The sequence below is a fragment of the Trichosurus vulpecula genome, chromosome 1 (genome assembly GCF_011100635.1).
Source record: "Trichosurus vulpecula isolate mTriVul1 chromosome 1, mTriVul1.pri, whole genome shotgun sequence".
Classification (NCBI taxonomy): Eukaryota; Metazoa; Chordata; class Mammalia; order Diprotodontia; family Phalangeridae; genus Trichosurus; species Trichosurus vulpecula.
This window is the reverse complement of record NC_050573.1, coordinates 429,119,516-429,134,506: the sequence shown is the minus strand read 5'-3', so window position 1 is coordinate 429,134,506 and position 14,991 is coordinate 429,119,516.

Below are 14,991 nucleotides of genomic sequence, written 5' to 3'. Positions count from 1 at the left end.
TAGAATGGCAGAACCCACAGAACAGCAGAGGGAAGCAGGGCTCCAGCCCAGGACAGCCTGGATGGTCTCTGGGTGAGGTCTATTCCACACGGAGCTGGGAGCTGGGAGCTGGGAACGGAGTGGAGCAGAGCCCAGCCTGAGCTGCGTGGATGATCCAGACCAGAAGCCGGGCGGAGGGGGCCCTAGCGCCCTGAATATGTGAGCTGCGGCAGTTACCAGACCCCTCGACCCACAAGCACCAAAGACTGCGGAGAAGGTTAGTGGGAAAAGCTGCGGGAGTAGGAGTTCGCGGTTCGGCTTCCAGCCCCTTGGGCAGTGGAGGTGGGGCAGCTACAGCTGTTGTTACTTCCGGCTCCAGGCCCACCTGGTGGGAGGAATTAAGTGGCAGATCAGAGCAGGAGTGCACAGCCTGCTGAAGATCTAAGCCCAGTCTGGACTGGGGGTCCTTGGGGAAGGAGGAGTGCGGCTCTGACAGAGCTGGCACCTCCCCCCCAAACGTAGAACATAGAACTCGTAAGTCTACAAGCAGTCATACCCCAGTGAAAAACTCAAGGGTCAAGTTAGTTGGTTGGGAATATGGCCAGGCAGCGAAAACGCGCCCAGATTCAGTCTCAGACTTTGGATTCTTTCTTTGGTGACAAAGAAGACCAAAACATACAGATTAAAGAAGACAACAAAGTCATAGAGCCTACAACCAAAGCCTCCAAGAAAAACATGAACTGGCCCCAGGCCATAGAAGAACTCAAAAAGGATTTGGAAAAGCAAGTTAGAGAAGTAGAGGAAAAATTGGGAAGAGAAATGAGAAGGATGAGAGAAAACCATGAAAAACAAGTCAATGACTTGCTAAAGGAGACCCAGAAAAATACTGAAAAATACACTGAAGAAAACAACACCTTAAAAAATAGACTAACTCAAATGGCAAAAGAGCTCCAAAAAGCCAATGTGGAGAAGAATGCCTTGAAAGGCAGAATTAGCCAAATGGAAAAGGAGGTCCAAAAGACCACTGAAGAAAATACTACTTTAAAAATTAGATTGGAGCAAGTGGAAGCTAGTGACTTTATGAGAAATCAGGATATTATAAAACAGAACCAAAGGAATGAAAAAATGGAAGACAATGTGAAATATCTCCTTGGAAAAACCACTGACCTGGAAAATAGATCCAGGAGAGATAATTTAAAAATTATTGGACTACCTGAAAGCCATGATCAAAAAGAGAGCCTAGATACCATCTTTCAGGAAATTATCAAGGAGAACTGCCCTGATATTCTAGAGCCACAGGGCAAAAGAGAAATTGAAAGAATCCATCGATCGCCTCCTCAAGTAGATCTCAAAAAGAAATCTCCTAGGAATATTGTTGCCAAATTCCAGAGCTCCCAGATCAAGGAGAAAATACTGCAAGCAGCCAGAAAGAAACAATTTGAGTATTGTGGAAACCCAATCAGAATAACCCAAGATCTGGCAGCTTCTACATTAAGAGATCGAAGGGCTTGGAATGCGATATTCCGGAAGTCAATGGAGCTAGGATTAAAACCTAGAATCACCTACCCAGCAAAACTGAGTATCGTGTTCCAAGGCAAAAGATGGAGTTTCAATAAAATAGAGGACTTTCAAGCTTTCTCAGTGAAAAGACCAGAACTGAATAGAAAATTTGACTTTCAAACACAAGAATCAAGAGAAGCATGAAAAGGTAATCAAGAAACGGAAATTGCAAGGGACTTACTAAAGTTGAACTGTTTTGTTTACATTCCTACATGGAAAGATGATGAGTATGATTCATGAGACCTCAGTATTAGGGTAGTTGAAGGGAATATGCATATATATATATATGTATATATATGTGTGTGTATATATATATGTTTATGTATATATATAAGTGAATGTGTATGTATGTATATATCTATGTGTATATGTATGTATGTGTATGTATGTGTATATATATGTGTGTTTATGTATATATATATATATATATATATATATATATATATATATATATGTAAAAGAGAGAGAGCAGACACAGGTTGAGTTGAAGATGAAGGGAAGATATCTAAAAGAAATAAAATGAAATTAAGAGATGAGAGAGTAACATACTGAGAGAGGGAGATAGGGAGAGATAGAATGGGGTGGATTATCTCGCATAAAGGTGGCAAGAGGAAGCAGTTCTATGGGAGGAGGGGAGAGGGCAGGTGAGGGGGGAATGAGTGAACCTTGCGCTCATCAGATTTGGCCTGAGGGGGAATACCATACATACTCAGTTGGCTATCTTACCCCACAGGAAAGAGGGAGGAAGATAAAAAAAAAAATAAAAGGCGGGGGTATGATGGAGGGGAGGGCAGATGGGGGTGGAGGTAATCAAAACAAACACTTTGGAAAGGGGACAGGGTCAAGGGAGAAAATTCAATAAAGCGGGATGGGTTGGGAAGGAGCAAAATGTAGTTAGCCTTTCACAACATGAGTATTGTGGAAGGGTTATACATAATAATACATGTGTGGCCTAGGTTGAATTGCTCAACTTCTTAGGGAGGGTGGGTGGGAAGGGAAGAGGGAAGAGAATTTGGAACTCAAAGTTTTAAAATCAGATGTTCAAAAACAAAAAAAGTTTTTGTATGCAACTAAAAAATAAGATACACAGGCAATGGGGCGTAGAAATTTATCTTGCCCTATGAGAAAGGAAGGGAAAAGGGGATGAGAGGGGAGGGGGGTGATAGAGGGGAGGGCTGACTGGGGAACAGGGCAACCAGAATATAAGCCATCTTGGAGTGGGGGGGAGGGTAGAAATGGGGAGAAAATTTGTAATTCAAAATGTTGTGAAAATCAATGCTGAAAACCAAATATGTTAAATAAATAAATTGCATTTAAAAAAAAATAAAAAAAATAAAGTCAAAAAAATAGAAAAAAAAAGAAAAAAATAAAAAAAAATAAAAAAAATAAAAAAAATAAAGTAAATACAGATATATACATATATACTATACACACATACACAAATGTGTATATTTGCATATGCATATGTATATCTGTACATACATACATATATGCATAGCACATATGGTTGAGATGGGGCTCCTTTAAGTCAAAATATGATTTTTGAATGCCATCATCATGAACTACTTCATGATTTTGAACGAGTTAGTAAGGAACAGTTAGAGTAGGCACAGTGAAGTCATGTGACTCTAGCATAAAAGGAGGCATTTACTGAAGTCCTACTTCCAAGTTGCATCCTGACATGCAGGTGATCCTGAGTTTTTGAGGGCTCTATCTGCAAAGCACAAGATGTAGTAGGTCTTGTCAAACTGGTAAGATTTTAAATATAGGCTCAGTTGACTTCTTGTGTTTGTTGTTAGAGGACCAGAATTGCTAAGTATGAAGATTATATTTTTTCAGGCACAAGGGCTCATGATAACTGGATATAAGCCATAGGGCTGTGATAATTTGTACTATTGTTCATAGTGAAAAATCATGAACCCTCAACATAAGCTGAAACAGGCAGGGAGACAGAAACAGAGGGTGATAGAAGGTCAACTGAGAACCATGTACATTTTTTTGAATTTTATCATTTTTATTTAATATTTTAGTTTTCAACACTGATTTCTATAAGATTTTGAGTTACAAATTTTCTCCCCATTTCTACCCTTCCACCATTCCAAGATGGCATATATTCTGATTGCCTCATTCCCCAGTCAGCCCTCCCTTCTGTCACCCTACTGTCCTGCTCACTGCCTTTCCCCTTACTTTATTTTTAGGGCAGTATAGATTTCTATGCCCCATTCCCTGTATAACTTGTTTCCCAGCTGCATGCAAAAACAACTTTTTTTTGATCATGTGCTTTTAAAAATTTGAGTTTCAAAATGTCTCCCCTCTTCCCTTCCCACCCACCATCCCTAGGAAAGCAAGTAATTTAACATAGGCCACACATGTATCATTATGTAAAATACTTCCATAACACTCATGTTGTGAAAAGCTAACTATATTTCCTCCCATCCTATCCTGTCTCCCTTTATTCAGATTTCTCCCTTGACCCTGTCCCTTTTCAAAAGTGTTTGCTTTTAGCCAGAAAGAAGCAATTTGAATATTGTGGAAACACAATCAGAATAACACAAGATCTAGCACCTTCTACATTAAGGGACCAAAGGGCTTGGAATATGATATTCCAAAGGTCAAAGTAGCTGGGATTAAAACCAAGAATCACCTTCCCAGCAAAACTGATTTTAATGTTCCAAGGCAAAATATGGATTTTCAATAAAATAGAGGACTTTCAAGATTTCTCAATGAAAAGACCAGAGCTGAATAAAAAATTTGATTTTCAAATATAAGAATCAACAGAAGCATGAAAAGGTAAACAAGAAAGAAAATTCATAAGGGACTTACTAAAGTTAAACTGTTTTGTTTACATACCTACATGGAAAGATGATGTGTATAATTCATGAGACCTTTCTCAGTATTAGGGTAGTTGAAGGGAATATAGACAGAGGGCACACGATGAGTTGAATATGAAAGGATGATATCTAAAAAAATGAAATAAATTTAAGGGGTGACAGAGGAATACATTGAGAGAAGGATAAAAGGAGAGATAGAATGGGGTAAATTATCTCACATATAAGTGGCAAGGAAAAGCAGTTCTGTTGGAAAGGAAGAGGGGGCAGGTGAGGGGGAAGGAGTGAATCTTACTGTCATTGGATTCAATTTGAGGAAGGAATAACATACACAATCAATTGGGAATCTTACTCCACAGGAAAGTAAAGGGAAGGGGATAAAAATGGGGGGATGATAGAAAGGAGGGGAGATAGGGGGAGGAGGTAATCAAAAGCAAACACCTTTGAAAAGGGGCAAGGTCAAGGGAGAAAACTGAATAAAGGGGGACAGGATAGGATGGAAGGAAATATAGTTAGCCTTTCACAACATGAGCATTGTGGAAGTGTTTTGCATAATGATACATGTGTGATCTATGTTGAATTGCTTGCCTTCCTAGGGAGGGTTGCTGGGAAGGGAAGAGGGGAGAGATTTTGGAACTCAAAGTTTTAAAAGCAGATGCTTAAAAAATTTGTTTTTTGCATACAGCTGGGAAACAAGATATATAGGGAATGGGGCATAGAAATCTATACTGCCCTAAAAGAAAGTAAGGGGAAAGAGGACCCGGGAAGAGTGGGGTGAAAGAAGTGAGGTCTGACTGGGGAATGAGGCAATCAGAATGTATGCCATCTTGGGGTGGGGGGAAGGTAGAAATGGGGAGAAAATTTGTAACAAAATCTTGTGGAAATCAATATTGAAAATTAACTATTAAATAAAAATGATAAAATTATAAAAAAGTGTTTGCTTTTGATTACCTCCTCCCCCTATTTGCCTTCTCTTCTATCATCCCCCCTTTTATATCCCATTCCCCTTACTTTCCTGTGGATTGAGATACCTAATTGAGTGTGTATGTCATTCCCTCCTAAAGTCAAAAGCAATGAGAGCAAGATTCAGTCATTCCCCCTCACCTGCCCCCTCTTCCCTTCCAACAGAACTGCTTTTTCTTGGCACTTTTATGTGAGATAATTTACCTCATTGTATCTCTCCCTTTCTCCCTCTCTCAATATATTCCTCTCTTACCACTTAATTTTATTTTATTTTTAAACACCATCCCTTCATATTCAACTTACCCTGTGCCTTCTGGCTATATATATATATATATATATATATATATATATATATATATATATATATAAACACACACACACATATATATATATATATGTATGTATGTATGTATGTATGTATATTCCCCTCAACTACCTTAATACTGAGAAAGGTCTCATGAATTACACACATTATCTTTCCATGTAGGAATGTAAACAAAACAGTTCAACTTTAGTACGTCCCTCATGAATTCTCTTTCTTGCTTCTCTTGATTCTTGTATTGAAAGTAAAATTTTCTATTCAGCTCTGGTCTTTTCATTGAGAAATCTTGAAAGTCCTCTATTTTATTGAAAATCCATATTTTGCCTTGGAGCATTATACTCAGTCTTGCTGGAAAGGTGATTCTTGGTTTTAATCCCAGCTCCTTTGACCTCCAGAATATCATATTCTAAGCCCTTCGATCCCTTAATGTAGAAGTTGCTAGATCTTGTGTTATTCTGATTGTGTTTCCACAATATTCAAACCATTTCTTTCTGGCTGCGTGAAGTATATTCTCTTTGACCTGGAAACTCTGGAATTTGGTAACAATATTCCTACGAGTTTTCTTTTTGGGATCTTTTTCAAGAGGCGATTGGTGGATTCTTTCAATTTCTATTTTACCCTCTAGTTCTAGAATATCAGGGTAGTTTTCCTTGATAATGTCTTGAAAGATGATATCTAGGCTCTTTTTTGATCATGGCTTTCAGGTAGTACAATAATTTTTAAATTATCTCTCCTGGATCTATTTTTCAGGTCAGTGGTTTTTCCAATGAGATATTTCACAGTGTCTTCCATTTTTTCTTTCCTTGGGTTCTGTTTTATAATATCTTGATTTCTCATAAAGTCACTAGCTTCCACTTGCTCCAATCTAATTTTTAAGTTGGTATTTTCTTCAGTGGTCTTTTGGACCTCCTTTTCCATTTAGCTACTTCTGCCTTTCAAGGCATTCTTCTCATTGGCTTTTTGGAGCTCTTTTGACATTTGGGTTAGTCTATTCTTTAAGGTGTTATTTTCTTCAGTATTTTTTGGGTCTCCTTCAGCAAGTCATTGACTTGCTTTTCATAGTTTTCTCACATCACTCTCATTTCTCTTCCCAATTTTTTCCTCTACTTCTCTTACTTGCTTTTCCAAATCCTTTTTGAGGTCTTCCATGGTGTGAGACCAATTCATATTTTTATTGGAAGCTTTTAATGTAGGCTCTTCAACTTTGTTGACTTCTTCTGGCCATATGTTTTGATCTTCTTTGTCACCAAAGCATGAATCTAGAGTTTGAGTTTGAGTCTGAGTCCATTTTCACTTCCTGGCCATGTTCCTAGCCAACTACTTGACCTTTGTGTTTTTTGTTGGGGTATGACTGCTTGTAGAGTAGAGCTTTCAGGTCCAAGAGCTGCTGTTTTCAGAGCTACTTCTACACCATCATCACCACAAGGTCTGTCACAGGAGTACTCCTCCTCCCCCAAGAACTTCCAAGAAGGACCTCAATCCAGATCCAAGCAGGGCACAGCAAGAGAAACTGCCTCTGTGCCCCCAAAGCAACATTGAACTCCCGCTCTGATCTGCTGCTAGATTCCTCCCACCATGTAAACCAGGTACTTGGGAAGCAGCTGATGCTGGAGCTCTGGAAGCGACCTCAGGAGCTTCCTGCTGCTGCCACTGCCACCATGGCATCACTCTGCCCCCCTGGGATGGGGCCCGACCTCTCTAAACTTGATCCTGCAGTTTCCCACTAACCTGCTCTTTGGCGTTTGTGGGTTAAGTCTGGTAACTGCCACAGCTCAATGATTCATGGCCCTAAAGCCTGTTCCAGCCAGCTGACTCCAGGTCTTGTCTGTCCTGGCATGGCCCATGCTGGGCTGAGCTCCACTCCTAGCACTGTGTGATAGACCCTTCCCAGTGACCATCCAGGTTCTCCTGGGCTGGAGACCTCTTTCCTTCTGGTATTTTGTGGGTTCTACAGCTCTAGAATTTGTTCAGAGCCATTTTTACAGGTGTTTGGAGGGATTTGGGGGAGAGCTTAAGCAAGTCCCTGCTTTCCAGCCACCATCTTGGCTCCTCTCTTGAGAAATATGTGTATTTTAATCACTTTCTTTTTTAAATTCTAATTTGCTTTCCAGAATACTTGGACTAATTCACAATTCTACCAATAGAGAATTATTGGGCTTATCTCTCCACAAATCCTCCAGTCCTGACAATTGCTGTCTTTTTCATGTTTGCCAATTTAGTAGATGCAAAAATGTAACCTCTTTTGACAGGTAAAATTTTGTAGAAAAATACAGATAACATTTGAGCCAAAATTATTTCTTCCTTGTTCTTTGTCTAGAGCACTGCTAAGTGATTCAAGATTTATCTAAGTTTCTTGTTTCCTGTCTTTAAAGGAAACCTAACCTGCTATGTCTGCTTTGCTGCTATAAGGAGGCATCACAAAGTGGCAGTGTGTTCTAGTGGAAAGGGCATTGAACTTGGAGTCAGAAGGTGGAAGAGACAGTCTTCAACTTGTAGGTTTTAAGCCCCCTGTTAAAATTCTGACTCAAAATAGCTATGTTATCAAGAGAATAGTCACTGTCTGAGCCTTGATTTCCTAATTTCTCTCAAAATTTACTATTGAGTTATTTTTAACATTTGTTTTCTCAAAAGTTGAGCTCCAGATTCTCTCCCTCCCTCCTGCCTCTCCCCACCCACTAAGAAAGCAAGTCATATGATAGTAAAATGTAATTTCTAAGATCTCTTCCGTGTCTAAAATGCTGTGATTCTATAAGAAATGAGATCAGAACTAGGCCTGTGTACAGGGAACAGCCTCCACCAACTCAACTCCAAACCTTTGCAGCTTACACTTGTCGAGAGTTGCCTGGACAACTGATGGATCAAATGGCTTGCCCACAGTCATGTAACCAATATGGGTTAGAAGCAGGAGTTCAACCCAAGTCTTCCTGGCTCTATGGTTGTTTCTGTAAATCCTTCACCATATTGTGTCTATGATCCTACAAGATCAACTCCACAAACTTTTTTTTTTAATCTTTTTTTTTAATTTAAATTTATTTATTTGACACATTTAGTTTTCAGCATTGATTTTCACAATAGTTTGAATTACAAATTTTCTCCCCATTTCTACCCTCCCCCCCCACTCCAAGATGGCGTATATTCTGGTTGCCCTGTTCCCCAGTCAGCCCTCCCCTCTATCACCCCCCTCCCCTCTCATCTCCTTTTCCCTTCCTTTCTTGTAGGGCAAGATAAATTTCTACACCCCATTGCCTGTGTATCTTATTTTTTAATTGCATGCAAAAACTTTTTTTTTGTTTGTTTTTGAACATCTGATTTTAAAACTTTGAGTTCCAAATTCTCTTCCCTCTTCCCTTCCCACCCACCCTCCCTAAGAAGTCGAGCAATTCAACCTAGGCCACATGTGTATCATTATGTATAACTCTTCCATAATACTCATGCTGTGAAAGACTAACTACATTTTGCTCCTTCCCAACCCATCCCGCTTTATTGAATTTTCTCCCTTGACCCTGTCCCCTTTCCAAAGTGTTTGTTTTTGATTACCTTCACCCCAATCTGCCCTCCCCTCCATCATCCCCCCCTTTTATTTTTTTTTCTTCCTCCCTCTTCTTTCCTGTGGGGTAAGATATAAACTGAGTATGTATGGTATTCCCTCCTCAGGCCAAATCTGATGAGCGCAAGGTTCACTCATTCCCCCCTCACCTGCCCTCTCCCCTCCTCCCACAGAACTGCTTCCTCTTGCCACCTTTATGTGAGATAATCCACCCCATTCTATCTCTCCCTATCTCCCTCTCTCAGTATGATGCTCTCTCATCCCTTAATTTCATTTTATTTCTTTTAGATATCTTCCCTTCATCTTCAACTCACCCTGTGTCACACATATATATACACATAGATATAGACATACATACACATTCACTTATATATATATATACATAAACATATATATATATATATATATATATATATATATATATATATATATATATATATATATGCATATTCCCTTCAGCTACCCTAATACTGAGGTCTCATGAATCATCCATGTCCTCTTTCCATGTAGGAATGTAAACAAAACAGTTCAACTTTAGTAAGTCCCTTGCACTTTCTGTTTCTTGATTACCTTTTCATGCTTCTCTTGATTCTTATGTTTGAAAGTCAAATTTTCTATTCAGTTCTGATCTTTTCACTGAGAAAGCTTGAAAGTCCTCTATTTTATTGAAAATCCATATTTTGCCTTGGAGCATGATACTCAGTTTTGCTGGGTAGGTGATTTGAGGTTTTAATCCTAGCTCCATTGACCTCCGGAATATCGCATTCCAAGCCCTTCGATCTCTTAATGTGGAAGCTGCCAGATCCTGGGTTATTCTGATTGGGTTTCCACAATACTCAAATTGTTTCTTTCTGGCTGCTTGCAGTATTTTCTCCTTGATCTGGGAGTTCTGGAATTTGGCGACAATATTCCTAGGAGATTTCTTTTTTGGATCTATTTGAGGAGGCGATCGATGGATTCTTTCAATTTCTATTTTGCCCCGTGGCTCTAGAATATCAGGGCAGTTCTCCTTCATAATTTCTTGAAAGATGATATCTAGGCTCTTTCTTTGATCATGGCTTTCAGGTAGTCCAATAATTTTTAAATTATCTCTCCTGGATCTATTTTCCAGATCAGTGGTTTTTCCAATGAGATATTTCACATTGTCTTCCATTTTTTCATTCCTTTGGTTTTGTTTTATAATATCCTGGTTTCTCATAAAGTCACTAGCTTCCACTTGCTCCAATCTAATTTTTAAAGTAGTATTTTCTTCAGTGGTCTTTTGGACCTCCTTTTCCATTTGGCTAATTCTGCCTTTCAAGGCATTCTTCTCCTCATTGGCTTTTTGGAGCTCTTTTGCCATTTGAGTTAGTCTGTTTTTTAAGGTGTTGTTTTCTTCAGTGTATTTTTCAGTTTTTTTTTGGGTCTCCTTTAGCAAGTCATTGACTTGTTTTTCATGGTTTTCTCGTATCCTTCTCATTTCTCTTCCCAATTTTTCCTCTACTTCTCTAACTTGCTTTTCCAAATCCTTTTTGAGCTCTTCCATGGCCTGGGACCAGTTCATGTTTTTCTTGGAGGTTTCTGTTGTAGGCTCTTTGACTTTATTAATTTCTTCTGTCTGTATGTTTTGGTCTTCTTTGTCAGCAAAGAAAGAATGCAGAGTCTGAGACTGAATCTCGGTGCGTTTTCGCTGCCTGGCCATAATCCCAGCCAACTAACTTGACCTTTGAGTTTTTCAGTGGGGTATGACTGCTTGTAGACTACAGAGTTCTATGTTCCACGTTTGGGGGGGAGGTGCCAGCTCTGCCGCACCAGCACTGCTCCTTCCCCAAGGACCCCCAACCCGAACTGGGCTCAGATCTTCGGCAGGCTGTGCACCCCTGCTCTGATCTGCCACTTAATTCCTCCCACCAGGTGGGCCTGGGGCAGGAAGCGACTGCAGCTATTGCTGTCCCACCTCCTCTGTCCCGGGAGCAGTGGCCAAACTTCGAACTCCTTCCACTCCCGCAGCTTTTCCCACTAACCTTCTCAGCAGTCTTTGGTGTTTGTGGGTTGAGAAGTCTCGTAACTGCCGCAGCTCACATATTCAGGGCGCTAGGGCCCCCTCCGCCCGGCTTCTGGTCTGGATGGTCCAAGTCGCTCAGGCTGGGCTCTGTTCCACTCCGTTCCCAGCTCCCAGCTCCGTGCGGGATAGACCTCACCCAGAGACCATCCAGGCTGTCCTGGGCTGGAGCCCTGTTTCCCTCTGCTGTTCTGTGGGTTCTGCCGTTCTAGAATTGGTTCAGAGCCATTTTTTATAGGTTTTTGGAGGGGCTCGGCAGGGAGCTCAGGCTGGTCCCTGCTTTCCAGCCGCCATCTTGGCTCCGCCCCCCTCAACCCCACAAACTTAAATGAAAACTTTCTTCTTCCCAAACAAAAATGTTACTTGTGCACCTGCTATTTGTATTCTACTGGACAAACACTAAATTAGTATTAAACTAGTTCCTTTTAATCAAATCTGTCTCCCATGCCTGAGACCTCTTTGATTTACCTCCTCTTTCATGACACTTATACCCAATTAGTTATTAGTGATTTCTATTCTTTCCCTGTAATGTTTGGTTGTTTTGGTTGTTTTCTTCTGCCTCTAACTGTCTATGGTGACTACCTAAATAAAGAATAAATTTTTCACAAACCTCTACTATGTGCAAAACACTGTGTTAGATATGGCAGATACAAAAAAAGGAACATTGCTTGCAAGCAGTCAACAAGAATTTATTAAACACATACTATGTGCCAGATGTGGGCAATACTATGTCAAAAGCAAAACAATCTCTCCCCTCATGGAGCTTACATTCTAAAACTAGAAAAAGATACCAGGGAACTTTTTTTGAAGATAATTGGGGTTCAGTGACTTGTCCAGGGTCACAGCTAGCAAGTGTTTGAGCCTGGATTTGAACACAGATGCTTCTGACTCCAAGGCTGGTGCACTGTCCACTGACCACCCACTTGGCCCACAAGGTGACTTTTTGAGACAAAGAAAATAAAAGTGAAATCAACCAGGAAAGACTCATGTAAAAAGTGAGCTAAAAACTTAAAGGAAATCAAGTATTCAAGAAGCAGAGGTGCTGAGAGCTTGAATTTCAGGTATAAGGGATGGCCTACACAAAAACACAGAGGTAGGTTAAGGAATGTCATATGTAAGGAATAGCAAGAGACTGATTTGGCTGGCTCATGGAGTTAATGGAGAGAAATGATAAGTAATAATGATAAACTTGGAAAGATAGGATGAACCTAGATGCAAAGAGTTTTAAATGTCAAACTTAGGAGTTTATATTTGATTTCAGAAGCAATAAATTGGTAACCACTTGCATGTATTGAGTATCTTCAGCAGGTGGCATAGTAACACTTGGGCTTTAGGAGAATAACATTAGCAGCTCTGTGGTTGGAGGATTAGAGTGGGCAAAGGCAAGTGACGGAAGGCCATTAAAATAATCCATGTGTTTAGTGATTGAGATAGGTAGGAGAGAAAGAATAAAAAAGGGGCATTAGGAAGGATGATAGTTCTTTTTCTTCAGTCACCAGGTGTCTGGTATAACTAGACTGGGAGAGTAGGAAAGACAGGAGCCTCTTATGAGTCTGAAAAATGTATCCAGAGATGGGACTACTTGCACACATAATGGCAGATGAATAGAACGTTGTAGGTCATGGCTCCACAGACTTAGTACAGCTATGGTCTATCTCTTGGCAAGAAAAAGCAGTTCATTGGAAGGGGAGAGGGGGCAGGTGAGGGGGAATGAGTGAATGTTGCTTTCATTGGATTTGACTTTAGGAGGGAAAAACATACACGCTCAGTTGGGTATCTTACCCCACATGAAAGTAGGGGGAAGGGGATTAAAAGGGGGGATAATAGAAAGGATGGCAGATAGGGGGAAGAAGTAATTAAAAGCAAACACTTTTGAAAAGGGGCAGGGTCAAGGGAGAAAATTGAATAAAGGGGGACAGGATAGGAGGGAGGGAAATATAGTATGTCTTTCACAACACTACTATTTATGGGAGTGTTTTGCATAATGATAAATGTATGGCCTATGTTGAATTCTTTGCCTTCTTATGGAGAGTGGGTGGGGAAGGAAGAGGGGAGAGAATTTGGAACTCAAAGTTTTAAAAGCAGATGCTCAAAAAAAGTTGTTTTTGCGTGCAGCTGGGAAATAAGATATGCAGGCAATGGAGCATAGAAATCTATCTTGCACTACGAGAAAGTAAAGGGAAAAGGGATGGGGGAGGGGAGGGGGTGACAGAAAGGAGGGCCGACTGGGGAACGGGGCAATCAGAATATATGCCATCTTGGAGTGGGTGGGAGGGTAGAAATGGGGAGAAAATTTGTAACTCAAATTCTTGTGGAAATCAATGCTGAAAATGAAAAAAAATAATATATGGAACTGAAAAAAAGAAAACATAATAAAGATAAAGAAGTTGTACCACATTAAAAAAATTTGAGCTCCGAATTCTCTCCTTTGCTCCTCTCCCCCCTCCCATCGAGAAAGCAAGCAAGTTGATAAATGATACGCATGTGCAGTCATGCAAAATATATCTCCACATCAGTCATATTGTGAAAGAAAACAAACCAAGAAGGAAAGACAGGAAGGAAGGAAGAGAAGAAAGGAAAGAATACAAAGACAAAGAAAGTAAAAAAAAATATGCTTGATCTGCATTCAGATTCCACCACTTTTTTCTCTGGAGGTAGATAGCATTTTTTTTTCACTCCTTATGTAAGTCTGGAATTGCCTTGCATCATTGTATGGATGAGAATAGCTAAGTAATTCACAGCTGATCATTATACAATATTGCTGTTACTGTGGACACTGTTCTTCTGTTTCTGCTCATTTCACTTTGCAGCAGTTTATATAAATCTTCCCCTGTTTTTCTGAAACAATCCTGCTCATCATTTTCATAGCACAATAGTATTCCATCACAATGATATACCCCAACTTGTTCAGCCATTTCCCAATTGATGGGCATCCCCTAAATTTCTAATTCTTTGCCACCACAGAGGAGCTGCTATAAACATTTTTGTACCTATATGTCCTTTGCCTTTAAAAAATATTTTTGGGATTCAAACCTAGTAGTGTTATTGCTAAGTGAAAGAGTATGCATGGTTTTATAGCTCTTTGGGCATAGTTCCAGACTGTTCTTCAGAATGGTTGGTTCATTTCACACCTCCACCAACAGTGCTTTAGTACCCAAATTTTCCCACACCCCTATCCAACATTTGTCATTTTCCTTTTCTGTCATATTAGCCAAACTAATAGGTGTGAGGTGGTATTTGAGTTGTTTGAATTTGTATTTCTTTTATCAATAGTAATTTAGAGCATTTTTTCATTTGACCATAGATAGCTTTGATTTCTGCATCTGAAAGCTGCTTGTTCATATCCTTTGTCCATCTGTCAATTGGGGAGTAAATTGTATTCTTATAAATTTGACTCAGTTCTCTATTTATTGGAGAAATGAGGCCTTTATTAGGGAAACTTGATGTAAAATTTTTTTTTACAGTTATGATTGCTGACTGTTTATCTCTCTGTCTCTGTATCTGTGTTCCTGTGTCTGTCTGTCTGTCTGTCTGTCTCTCTTTTTTTCCTTTCACCCTGTCTCTCCCTAAAGTGTTTTGCTTCTGGTCATTATCTCTCCTAATTTGCCCACCTTTCTATCAGCCCCTTCACCTCCTCTCATCTCCTTCACCTCCTACTTCCCTGTGGGGAAAGATAGATTTCTATACCTAACTGAGTGTATATGTTATTCCCTCTTTGAGCCAATTCTGATGAGGGTAAATTTAAAATGTT